The 13,668-nt window shown below is 36.6% G+C and overlaps 1 pseudogene; it reads right to left on the minus strand.

Annotated features, from left to right (window-relative positions):
- Window positions 1-747: 747 nt before the first annotated feature.
- On the minus strand, window positions 748-13,660 carry LOC114537734 (annotated as a pseudogene).
- Between the last annotated feature and the right edge of the window lie 8 nt (window positions 13,661-13,668).

Genomic DNA, 13,668 nt, shown 5'->3' on the forward strand with positions numbered 1-13,668 from the left:
ATTTTTAAGATCCAACATATCCATTTTTGTCTTGGTGGAATATATTTAAAATGAGAATGTTTAACGTTTATAGTTGTAGCAATACAGATATCAAAGGTTAACGATTCTTCAAAAAATGCACGATATCTTTTAAATATTTAGATCGAATGCAAGATTAGAAAGAATTAGCTCATTACTATTAGGTTTGACGCATGAAAAATTCGACTTTTCGAAAACGGGTCTTACTAAAAAGCAACTATCGATACACCTGAATTTACACGTTATATTACAAATTACCACTGGCAGCATTAATCACAGGAAGAACTATAATAACCGCTTTGCCAAAACCATAGGCGTAGGAAGCACATCAAAGTTGGGGAAGGGGCATTTACTTCTATAGGGCATTCGCCTGGTGGAACAGGCACTTAAAGTCGACATGTATTATGTATACTGTAAAAATAAACTGTACGAAGCCATGCAGAAAACCGTAGTTCTATATAATTAAATTTTCCTTAATCTTTACCTCAAAACAGAAAGGCACTTATTCTGTGATATCTAAAGTTAGGAGAGTTTTGGCCCCTCGGTTCCTAACGCCATGGCTAAAACACTGCGGTAAAAAAGCAAGTTTATCGAAACAAATTCAAAAGTTAGTTTTCAAATAGAACAATGACGTATAGTTTGTTCATAACTTAGCAATATATATTAGCACCAAACCCTCTCAAAGTCATGATCATTGCACGATGTAAAAAACTTCTAACAGTTAAAAATCTACCATCTCCACCCACGTCTATTATACCCTCTTGATCTCCCTCTTCCAAAGCGACCACGAGAACCGCCGCTTTTATATCCTCCACGGTTGTATTGGCCAGGCATTGATTTGCCTTCAACGTTACCATTGCTTGCGTTAGCGCGTCTGCCAGGCGGGAGGTAATATTCCACCTTCGTCTTTTTCTCGCCTGCTGCCTTTTTTGGTGGGGAACTAGCATCGAATGTTATCGGTGTAATTCCAGCTCGTTTCCGTCTGAAAGGATAACAAATTGTTTTTAAAATCTGAGATGATTTACACAAGAAGACATAATCATTCGAGAAAACACTCAATTTGGCCATGACAAACCTTTCTGAGAAAAATCTCGCCAATGGACCATTCCCCAATTAAAAATAACTGGAAAAGGCGTTAATATACAGCTAAAGAGCATCCTATTAGTAAGACTGGAAAGTTAAGAGGCGAATTATTGAAAAGTGTGAAAATATCGCCGAGTGAAGATGTCAATTTTGTACTGAGTGAGAAGAACCTTTACACCATTTTAACATTTAATATTTTAATATAGGCGGAATTTTTCGATCAAACGCGGAATTTTCCACTTGAATTTATTTTAATTGTCAAATAGAATGAAATTTATGTGTACAAATATATTTCATAAAATATTTTGCATTTATATAAAAAAATTGTCAACTTCCCATGCAGAGCTATATTTTCTATAGCTATTTTTCCAATATTTCGCAACCAAAAGAAGGTTGCATTCAAGCATATCGTTATTTAGCATATCATTATGTCTGGCACAGGAAATCCACTTTTATGATTTTTATTTTTAACGAAAAATTCTATTTCAATTCAAAATATGACCGGTTTGACCATTTTTGGGCCCTTTTAATGGAACGCGGTAAGACTGTCGTTATAATTACTAGTGCATGCCTAGTGTCCTTACAATAAACTGTTGAGCACATGCACACTTACTTTTCGTCAAGAACGGTGTCCGTTTTACCTCGGGTTTTCATTACTCGCCGTAGTGCTCGAAGTAGGCTGTAAAAATGATAAGAAAGCTGATGTGTCAAACTTTCCCTTACGGTCAGCGTAAACGCAGATAAAGCTATATTAGTCACGAGCCATGAGACGTTGATTCTATTGCTAAATTTTTCAGCAGAGATCTGATCTGATTAAAATAAACATCATCACTGAGCTGCAGGCAGGATTGTTGTTCAAAGACCGATTATACGGTTCATCTGCGATGCTAACAAAAATTTTTTTGTATCAGATGGGATAGCAAGCCCGGGGGTTTGGTCTCCGTTGTGCGATTTTAACATTATCTATATTCATATTTTTTTCTGTCAATGTATACTGAAATATTAGCATATACAGCGCCGGACAAACTGATTATCGCTCTAGATGATTAATTACAAGTGCTTACATCGAAACGTAAAATCAACCAATACATTTTATCAAATCAAATTGCCACTTACGTTCTTCTTGTGTCAACCCACGAAAGATTAACATGGTTATTGTATGAAGGCGGAGAGTGAAATAGGTCCTGAAAAATATTAAACGTTTTTTATTTTATGATTTTTGGCACTTTACTCGAGGCAGGTAAATTCTAAAGGTTTAAAGGGTCTAATTTCGAGTGGAATTATACACACTTTAAATTCAAGCCAGGAACGGTTGATGAAAAATGCCACTGAGCTACAGAGGTAGGTGACAAGAGTGAAAAGGTTGAAGTGGCTCTCTACAAATATTCCTACGAAAGGGACAAGATTCCTCGAAGAGGCTTCTTGCAAGAGGAAAAGAATACTACTGCAAATATCAAGCAATATTCTATGATAACCAGGGAGCAGCGTTTCAAACAACTTCGCATCAAGTATGGTATATACAAACTGCCAAAATAGAGAAAACACTTCATCTATTCACGGAGAATCGCGCTAAGAGTTCAAAGACCTTACCTTGACTAAGGTGTGTATATTGTTGTTGTTCGCAAAGCTTTAACTTTATATTCATTGTCCTTGCCCGACTTTTCGTTTAAGGACATTTTAATTTGTTTGATATACATCTGACAACGTTGCCCAACATATTGCAGTCTAAAGATATAATGAGGTATTTGTAATAGAGCACTGGAAAGTGTCCGAGACAGGGAAATAAACCAATTCTTTCAAAACGTGGGGGATGAGATGGATAACGAGATATCGAGCGAGTATTTCCAAATCATGCGCAAATTTAATCTCCAAACCACGTAGTATTCTTATAATTGTTGGTTTTTAATGGCTGCTAAAACACGAGCTTCGAGAAATGATATCATAAAAATAATGAAATAACTAGAGCTGAACATCTCACCTCAACTTGAAGTCGCGTAGTCTATCAGCGGCATCCGCAGCCGTTAGAAACTCTGGATACTAAAAATAGAAAAATAATTAATATACTATTGATATCGACCTACTGGCAGTCAGACTATGTAACAACACTTGACCAGTAATTGCATCTGATAGACTATTTGACCAAAAAGGTTCTTTCTGCCTCTTGAACATGTTTAATACTAAGGTACTAGATTCAAAACAGTATACTAGATGGCAGTCATGTAAAATAAATGACAAAACAAAGTCTGGGAAATTACATCAGCAGGATCCAAGACAGGAATAAAACAATTTCAGAAACATCCTCAGAGATATATGAAATATTAAATTCATAATCAGGACTCGTATCAAATTCATATCTTTAGACTATGAATTTGGATTAGCACTAGAGTATAGACTCGTGTTTATATATACTCTTGTTCTATAATCCATATCTTGGATTCCCCAAGACAATCTAAATGAATTTAAACAATTCAAACGTAGTATTATCTACAGTTTTTTTTCCGCAATGTCCATTTCTTTTAAACCTTCTACATTACCATGGAACGGGAAAATGCTGATGGATTTTTGAAATGATTTGTTTATGAAAATGATCACAAGAATTCGGTTGTCAGATTATAGTAATGGAATACATGTCAGATTAGAATTGGGGCATTGAAAATACAATGTTATTTTGGTAGCAGTGTGGTTAAGTATAGATTATTTCATGGGCTAGGCTCGAGAGAATATTTAGTTTAATCGATCAGACAAACCGCTAACGGCAAACAGCTTAAGTCAGATTTGAACGTATAAACTTTTGGCGCTTTCTCCCTCATAATTTGTTGCAGTATAGTTGCTTTCTGTTTGAACATAACGCACCAATTTTCTAGACTTCAGAAACCTGAGGCATTTGTTTTGAGAATTTAAACAGGTTTGCCGCAAAGACCAACCTATATAAATGACGCTCGGTGTTTACTGCTGGACTCATGCAAACTGGTAACACAGGTCTTTCACTTCACGACTGCACTTACACTTTTACTATGTTTGCTGCGATTTTCTTCATTTGATAGATGTTAACGAGTGATTAAGTTACCGGTTTGAAAATAAGGGTGCTTATACAGTACATCATTCACAACTGTCCCCTCGTTCACATCCACCAAAAGAAGAAAATCGCGCCTAACATTGCAAGTGTAGACGGGCCTATAAAACAACCGTCGCGGCAAATAGGGCGTTTGATAAGAATCGAGCAAAATTATGGCAGTGCTTTCCATCCAAGGGCATGCGCTCCTGATTTGCAAACCGGTCAGTAAAAATTTCCAAAATTTTCATATATAGATCGAAGTCCAGCGAAATATAATGCATGCGTATACCCGACATAATATGGTACGGAGAAACACAAACCTTGCGAGCAACTTGATGGAAACTGTACATGAGACACTCGACGAAGGAGAACACAATTTGTGGCTCAGCGGGTTCTTCACTTTCTTCAGATGGCTTGTCTTCGGTCACAACAGGAAGAGGCATGTAGAGCTACAAAAAATAAAATCGTTTATGACTGATGGAAGCAGAGGGAATGAAGTGAAGCAAAAATCTACAATCGTATGCGTGCATGGTGACGTTTTTTTTCATTCTTATAAGCAAAACGAGTCGATATTTAAAAAGGAAATAGACGCGTTTGTACCATATTACTTCATATTGACTTGCTGACGCCATAGTTATGACAATCACATCATCGATTTTTCACTTTACAAACAGAATACAAATGGCGTATTTCGCTTCCTCTTTAAACGTTTCCAACAAATAGCGAAACAACTGTCTAACGTCTACATCACTTTTGGTTTCCGTACAATTTTGTTCAAACTCGTTAATTTAAAACCGTATCAACACAACTTCGTTTCAAATGTGGCATAACAACTGCCTAAAATATCGTATTAGTGTCATCAACACAACACCAATACAACCACAGGTTTTTAGCAACATACTTTCAAATTCAAACATTCGTACCAGTAATTTGTTGAAGATTGGTTCCACGGACAAATGCAAATTCTCGTCAGAAATCTTGTGCGGGCATATCTCTGCCAACATTTTATAAATATCCAGCTTGAGGTCACCACTCTCCTCACCACCGCAAACATCTTCAACCACTGGAAGAATCTTCTCCAACAAATACACGAAGAAATTCTCAGCACTGGCACCTTTCTAAAGATTTAATCATAACTCTTTCAGAATGCTTCTTAAACTATATTCACGGCTTCAAGAGTTATAGGTTATATAATTAAGGGTAGGGGTGGTGATTTTATCCGGGCGTAGTAAAGCATCTCAGCCTCCCTTTCACGCTGTTTCCGTTAAAGCCTTTGGAAATCTGCTCATGCGGCCGTGACGCGGGCCTAAAAAACAAATCGCGCTTTGTCTGCGTGGGCAGAGCGAACGTAATGGAAAACCACATTATGGCTATTCCTATTTTTAATGGCATTGCGCAGAGTGATTTCATCTATCGAGCATCGAACAAACTTTAATCTAGGAAAGAGAATACCCCTCCCCCCAGTTGAGAGCAATTTACTACGAGTAAATGCTGCTGTGAACTGTGAGGTATGGTTTCGAAATGTTGTGAAATCTGGAAAATATAGCCACGTAAACTTGAAAAACGTTGTGGATATTCGCACTACACGCCGAAAGAATAAGAACTTTTGTCTCAAAAACGGCTTATTTTATCGCACATAATATCTGCATATATATAAAATTTGCGAAATTAACAGGTCTGGGTTTGTCACACCAAATTGCACTCCACTCAAAGCAATTACCATTATTAACACCTATTATAAACTCACACACCTGAAAAAACGGAATTGCACTTCGTGTACAAGTGACGAACTTCTCCAGGGCTTCCGCGTCACTAGGCTAAAAAAGATACGGACAACAATTATTATGGATTGCTTCATTTTGCTGCATACAGCCTGGTTCCCACGTAGTCATAATCACTTAATTGTCGTGAACAAGTTATTTTCACCGATAAGAAATAGTCCGGATATAAATTTGTTTTTTTTTCTGTATATTTAAATCGGTCATTGCTGACAGCACGCATGCATGCACATAAAAATATTCCATCACATCAGCCACCTTGACTTGTTCAGGAGAATTACGATAAAATGGGGTCCAGGCGTAAATTAGCCACTATGATGTGGATAACTGGACTAAAGGCTCTTTTTCACTGATCGCAAAATTAACTCGCAAGCTCGCTGCGAGTGTTTGCATTTAATTAATTTAAACTGTCAAGCATTGCGATTGGATGAAATTATTCACTGTTTCCTTAACTGTGCATGACGGGCATTTGGGATTCTCCGAGGCCATTTAACCCCGGTGCTACTAACCTGAAGTTCACTGTCTAGTTCAGCTTGTTCAGCGATTAAGTCAACCAGTTGATCGTGTTCATGTTTATACGACTTCAACTTCGACAAAAGACTAATGAAAACTTTAAATTCATCACCAGTCACGTCTGGCATGGCCTAAAAGATCCATTACAATAATTATACGAACGCAGTCTCATATTCAATTCATGTCCACAGGATATAGTTTTTACAAAGTTTAAAGGAATTATATAAGGTCATTGGTGGAAAGGGACTGACTTAAAAAAGGATCCATGCAGGTGCCGGTTGTATGAAAGTCGGATAGCGCTATCCACTTGGATAGTGGGGTTTTTCAATCGCTTTAAAATCGCCGTTGTTAAGTATAACTTTGATTAAATCTTAGTATCCTAAATTGAGGATCCTCTTTAACAATTGTTGGTTCCAAGGCTGAAATTCTATTGCTTTTCTACCATTTCTAGAACGGTTGAAAAAATCTCTATCCGGTGAATAGCGCCATCCAGTCTTCGTACAACCGGCCCCAGCTAGACCGACCGGAACTCAAGGAACGGTTCCAGTTCAACGAGTGAATCTCTAGTAAGACTATACTTCGTGTTATATACACTCAGTAGAATACATGGGTAACGACGCCTTGTTGCATGCACAACAAACCTTATGAATTTCCTCGCTTAGTGCTTCCACAGCGTCGGGATTAGGATCGAAAACTTTCGGAATTATTTCTAGTACGTTTTCTTTAAGAAAGTTTACAGCATGTTCCCTAGATTCATCATCGCCGGCGTTGATCTGAGAAAATATACCAATTATTGCCCCTAAAGAAGTAGAAAGCGAAATATGGTAAAAAATATACGTCACATATATACGACACATATATACGACACGAGTAATTTGCATTATTTTGTTGCACGTCATTTTCTTATCATTCTGATATAAATCACATCTCAGATTTATAACAATGCGTTTCGAGAATTTCTAAGTTCACTATACGTACTTGCACATGCACTTTAATTTGGGTATAAAAAGTAGATGAACAATTCTGTCTTCTTGTTTCTCACCTTTAGGATCCAATTCTATAACTTCTTTTAGCGCATTTCTAACAGTGGATAATTCTAAAGCGTTTCCTAAAAAAACGGAAGCAAATATTTTATAACAACCACAGATTGACTAACCAAAAGTAGTAGTAGCTACTGTACATACAAGACATCCCCAATGACATTAGCAAACCGATACCACCTTGTATTTCAAGTTTTACTCTCGCAAGTTGTGTGCAAAGATACAAAACATACTTCTTCAACACATGTATGAAAAAAATCTTTCATTTTCACCAATAAACTTGTCTGGAAATAGGGCATAACACGAGATCGAAGCTCGTTTTCGTGTTATGGCTTATTTCCACATTTATTGGTCAAAGTTAAAAGTTCTTTTTCATGCATGTGTTGAAGAAGGATGTTTTGCATCTTTCCACATAGCTTGTGAGAGTAAAACTTGAAATCCATTTCATTTAAGGTGGTTCTCAATTTAAGACGATCATGTTGCGACGTAATTTTCGAAAGGGTCTATTTATTATTTTAATCCTTATAAGGTTCGGGGGTAAATATCTATATTGCAAAGGAAGAAATACAGGCGCAACATGTCACAACTGAACGTGTAAATGTTTTGCCCTTTGTCACACTCCATGTAATTTTGCACCAATCGCCGGAAGTTTAATCATCTACGCGTTTTCGACAGTTTCACATTACGTTACTTGTCACAAAGATATGGTTTCAGACTTTGTAAGTTTGTAAACATGTTGGCCATCCCAAGAAGGATGCCATATCATTAGCCGAGAGATTGTCATCATAAACCAAAACAAGCAAGTGAAATATTTCATAAAGCATCTGCGAGGGTTGATCAATCTATATGACTTGTTATATAGAGATTCTGATAGGTATAATGAAAGGTTATATTCAAAGAAGCAAGCACGCAATTCCTAAAAAATCACCTTGCTTCTGAAGCGAAAAAGATTTTAGCAACCTAGAAATTTTTAATAGCTTGCAATCGTTTTTGTGAAGTATGGGAGCATATCAAGTGCTAAAAAGCCCTGAAAATTCTATTCAATTTCTTCAAAGATTCTAGAATACAATTAAAAGCAATTTGAAATTCTTAGAATTTTTTGATTGATCGACACCTTTATTCAAACAGGGTAGTCCAATCAATAGTAGAAACTACTGCTATCAACTGGAGCCCTGCTATTTAAAAGAATAAAAAAATACAATCTTTACAAGCTATATGGGAATACAATCCTTACATGCAATATAACAATTAGGTATTAAGACAATATACAATATATATATACTAGAGAGTAGAACTATTTACACTTATTATTATATACAACACAACCATTGTAATAAAAGGATTTCTTTGCCTGTTCAGTCCGTACCCGAGGCAAGTGCAGTTTATGACTCAGTGCAGTTTAGAACATGAAACATTAAACACTTTTTTGACAACAAATGGATTATATGAAAAACACCGAGGTTGTGTTTTTTAATACACCTTGTAAGCTGTGTTTCACTACACAGCAGTATCAATATCGCTGTGCTGCATCAATAACTTGAGATATACCGTGCTGTAGTCGTACAGTAGCAGCGATTTAGATTTTGAGAAAACAACAAGGAAATTACATCATGCTGACAAAATTAGTTATGACATGTATTGTGCGCAATCAAAAAGGTGTAAAATTTACCTGTTGGGAGAAGTTGTGTTAAAACGTCAGCTATCTTGGTCAGATGGTCCTTGGTGTCATAACATAGAGTTGGCAATGCTTTGATTGCCAACCTACGAATCTAAAAGAATTGAATTGTTGATTGAGAAAATCTATTCAATAGTGAAGGTATTCGGAGACTTGTAAAAATGATACATGCACAAAAAGATTGCTTTTGAGGGCTCAATAGTGCAAACAAAATCTAACAGAAAATATGCCAAATTGTAAAGGAAGCTCAAGCAACTCGACATCATTTCTCCCTAATAAATTGCCTTTAAAATTTGTTGCAGTCGTCAGATCAAAGTCCTTTATAATGCCAATTTCCAACTAATAATCGAGAAAACAAGACGCCTGTTCTGGCGTTAACTCCGGCGCACGTGCCAGTCTTCAATACAGAGCTTCTGAACATAAACAATACAGTTCATATTCGCATTTAGATGCCTTAATTGCGAACCTATAAATGTTCGATCGCGAAATTCAGAAGCACATCGTACTTTAAAAAGGATAGAAGTTCAATTGTTCAAAAATGTAAATAAACCGCATGATACATTCACTTTGTCTTAAGCCCTGGTCAAACGAGAATGATAGTTGATGAGAGTTGAGAAGCGAGAGTTGATTAACGCGCGCGTAGCAGGGACTAGGAACGAATTCAATTGTAATAATTCAATTTTCCAGCGATTTTTTATCATAAACACCGAAACAATTTTATAACCTACTTCAATTTCTCCCTTTGCTTTCGTCGTCTTTTCCATAAGCAAAGGTCGCGCCTCGTACAGATCGATAAGTCAAGAAATTTCGTCATTACTCCACTTCGTTTTGCTATTTTTTTTGTTTCTGCCCGTTGTTTTCAGAAGATTTCTATTTTTTTCTTTTCGGCGCTTATTTGTAGCTTCTTCACTGCCTGTATCATTGCCCGAACCTTTACTTGAAGAGGACACGTAATCTTCCTTTTTTTCTTTTTCTTTGATTCAGAGCCAACGATTTGAACATCGTTTGCCTCGGACTTTTCCTGAGCAGTGTCAGAAAAATGCTCAGGAACGTCGGCCATTTTGCACTATTGTTCTGTCACTAGTCAGAGTCTAGTCTGCTACCAAATGCAAACCGCTGGCGGATTTTTAACTCTCATCAACTCTCATGACCGATCAAACGCGCCCAAACTCTCATCAACTCTCATCAAAATTTGAACCAGTTCAAAGTCGATGAGAGTTGATGAGTGCACGAGAGTGTATGACAGTTCGCAGTCAAACGCCAGCGAGAGTTGCAACTCTCATCAACTCTCATTAACTATCATTCTCGTTTGACCAGGGCTTTACACTTTTCCTTTGGAATTTGCGCTTATATAGTTATATTAAATCTTCAATCCTGTGCAAACTACGACGTGTCAAGTGTCAACGCGCCCATACACGACCACAATCTTGTTATACGGCGAAATAGCAGCGATATTATTAAAATAGGACCAGAATTTACATGTATTAAATATATTCTTACCCCAATTCAATCTAAACTTAATCGAACAGCATGAAAACAACGGTTTATTTGTTCCTCTTGGAGGAATTGCCGTATCATGCGAGCGAAATCGAATCGTGCATCGGAAAATTAGTTAAAGCTGTGCACCACAACTCTTGGGAGATAAGACTGGGACGTAGATAAATACGGTTACATACAGATTTCAAATACTAGAATGTTTCGCACCATTCCAGACTTGCGATGACGAAAAATAAAAAAAAAAAACAACAAAACAAAACCGGGGCGAATTTTCAACTCCGTCGCTGACGCCGGAGTAAAAATAATCAAATTATCCTATTTGAACATGTTGGGAATCTAGTTGAACAGGAATTACCGAACCCGCTTGCAGCCTTGCAGGGTTTGTTATCAGCGATGGTTTTCTGTAGCGTGTCTGTTTGTCTTTCGTCTAGTATCGATTTCACATGTGTTTCAAAGGCCACTCGGCTTTTTTTTTTGGAGTGACTTACTGCTAAGCATGCAGTATTGCTAATTTTAGTCAGTACTCTTTTGACTAAAAGTCGCACCTTAAATAATCCTGACTCAATCTGGATTAGGCCATTAGGGATTAAAGAACATGTTCCATGCAAAAAAACTTTCCCTGGAGGAAAACAGCCTTGAAGGATGGAATGGCTTATGGTCTGTTTTTTCTATACTTACCGGCGTGTCTTCATCTTCACACAAATCCAACAAGCAATTCAGGGCTGTAGCTTGATAATCTGGGAAATACTTGAAGAAACGTGGAATGAAAGTGGCGCCCAATCGCTTTTCTCCATTGCTTCCTTTTGAACTGTTTAAAATGGTTTGATACTCTTCAGGAAACTAAAGCGAATAAAAACCAGTACAAAATAAACCAAATTTTTGAGAAAAATTATTTGTATATAATAAATTTGCAACAATTTGATTTTGCATTTCAGGGCTTCATGGTATCCTGTCCTGATCGAGGGGTACATTCTATGGACAATAGACTGGCTTTTGAGAACCTCAATCAAAACTGTATGGTATTATACTGTAACATAAAGATTGTTGTACAGTGATTAAAAGCTCAACATTTTTGCTGGTCAACATTTTGCTCTAATTCAGTAATTTTTAGGTTGAAAGAATCACCATCCAACAAATAGAGCCATTGGCTATTTAAACAACTGGGGCCAGTTGTACAAAGGCTGGATAGCGCTATCCACCAGGTAGTGTTTTTTTACTTACTTTAAAATTGCCTGTTGTTGGGTATAACTTTGATTAAATGTTAGTATTCCTAAATTGAGGATTTTTGTGATAATTTTTCATTCCAAACCTGAAATTTTATCACTTTTCAAGCATTTTTAGAATGGTTGGAAAAATCACTATCCGCTGGATAGCACTATCCGGCTTTCATACAACCGGTCCCTGGTCCCTAGTTTGAATTTCTACTTTTAACTTTTCGAAATTATTTCAAGTAGGAATTTTCACATGCATCTGCTCTATTATTTCAGGAAATTTCTTCATTGACATAGGACAAAACAAATTAATTTCTCAATTCTTGCCAGTTGCTGTACCTTGAGGGAGATTTCTATAATACTTTCATTTTTAATTAACCAATTCTGCTCAGACATTTGGAATTACACCCGGGTATTGCATCAGAAATTCGAACATAGCAGAATCCAAAGTTGTCCATTTGAAGTCTATGTCATGGACAGTGTAAATCCATCAAGACGAAATTTTTCCATAACAAAATGTATTGCAAGGTTTTTTAAAATACCCTAAACTTTTGATATATTCGAAATATGCAACCATGATATAGGCACATTTTGTAAATTCTTTTGTAAAAGTGTTTTATAAAGTTTGTGCAAAATAAAATGTGGACACTAGACACAACATAAAAAGAAATTAATGTAAATTTGGGAATGTGGACATCTATTTTCTGAAATGGCATGGTGTTTGGAAACCCCTTCCAAACCACGGTACAAGTCAGTCAAGAAGGATGTCAATGGAATCCATCATTGGCAACACTAAACAGTGAGGCCGAAGGTATCAGCTTACCGAAACCCACATGTGTGTATTTTTCCTACCAGGTGAAATATTTTATTATTTTAATTTTTTTCATTATTTTACAAGTTTTACAAAACCCATTGCTTGCTCAAAGTAAAACCTTCTTTTTCGATCAAAAATGAAGGAAAAACAGTTCTGAAATGTTGCTAGTATCATTTTATAACAACCATAATGATTGGCCATTGTTGCCCTGTGTGATCCAATCATATCAAGTGTTTTACATTTGGACCCTTTGAACGAGCATTACGACTTACGAGTAGAGAGTCTGGGTACAATGAGCAACATGGCGATCAAAGTAGGAAGTTGTATTACTGGTATTTACAAGAACAGAATGTGCAAATGATCTCTAGTTATAATATATTGACATAAAATAGTACTATGGTTTATATATTTGTTTGACAATATTTAATAAATGTTGTGGGCCTCTGTTCTGCAGTTGTACTAAATATAGAATGTAGACCTATTTTGGTGAAAATAATGAATAATGAAAAAATCCCACACGTATTTTTTTTCCATGTAACGGTAAGCTGATACCTTACTTCCCTGGACTAACCCCCCGTTATTACACTTTTCACTTTTCAATATTTATACAACGATTTCATTCCTAAATATTTGAAAATCAACTCTAGTCACTTCACAAACTGTCCGTAAAAACGTCTTTAACATGCCACAAAAACCTCAGTTTTTTATCCTAAAATGTCTGTTTCTAGCGGCAAGGATTTAGGTCTGTAATTAGTTGATAAATACGAGTACTCCTACCTCTCCAGCTTTTTCTTTGGCATCGGCAAGCACACCAAAACTTTTATACAGATGTTCCACACCGTCCATTCTTGTCCTAAATATCTAGGCCTTTGTATAAACGTCTTTCTCGTGCTACTTCTTACGTCAAAACATAAACATTTCCCTTTATTTTTATCTCAAACAGTACGTACACCATGTGCTTGGCTGCTTGCACGATGGCCGAAA

Source organism: Dendronephthya gigantea, unplaced genomic scaffold, assembly GCF_004324835.1.
Source record: "Dendronephthya gigantea isolate DGI-Jeju-01 unplaced genomic scaffold, DenGig_1.0 000163F, whole genome shotgun sequence".
Lineage (NCBI taxonomy): Eukaryota > Metazoa > Cnidaria > Anthozoa > Malacalcyonacea > Nephtheidae > Dendronephthya > Dendronephthya gigantea.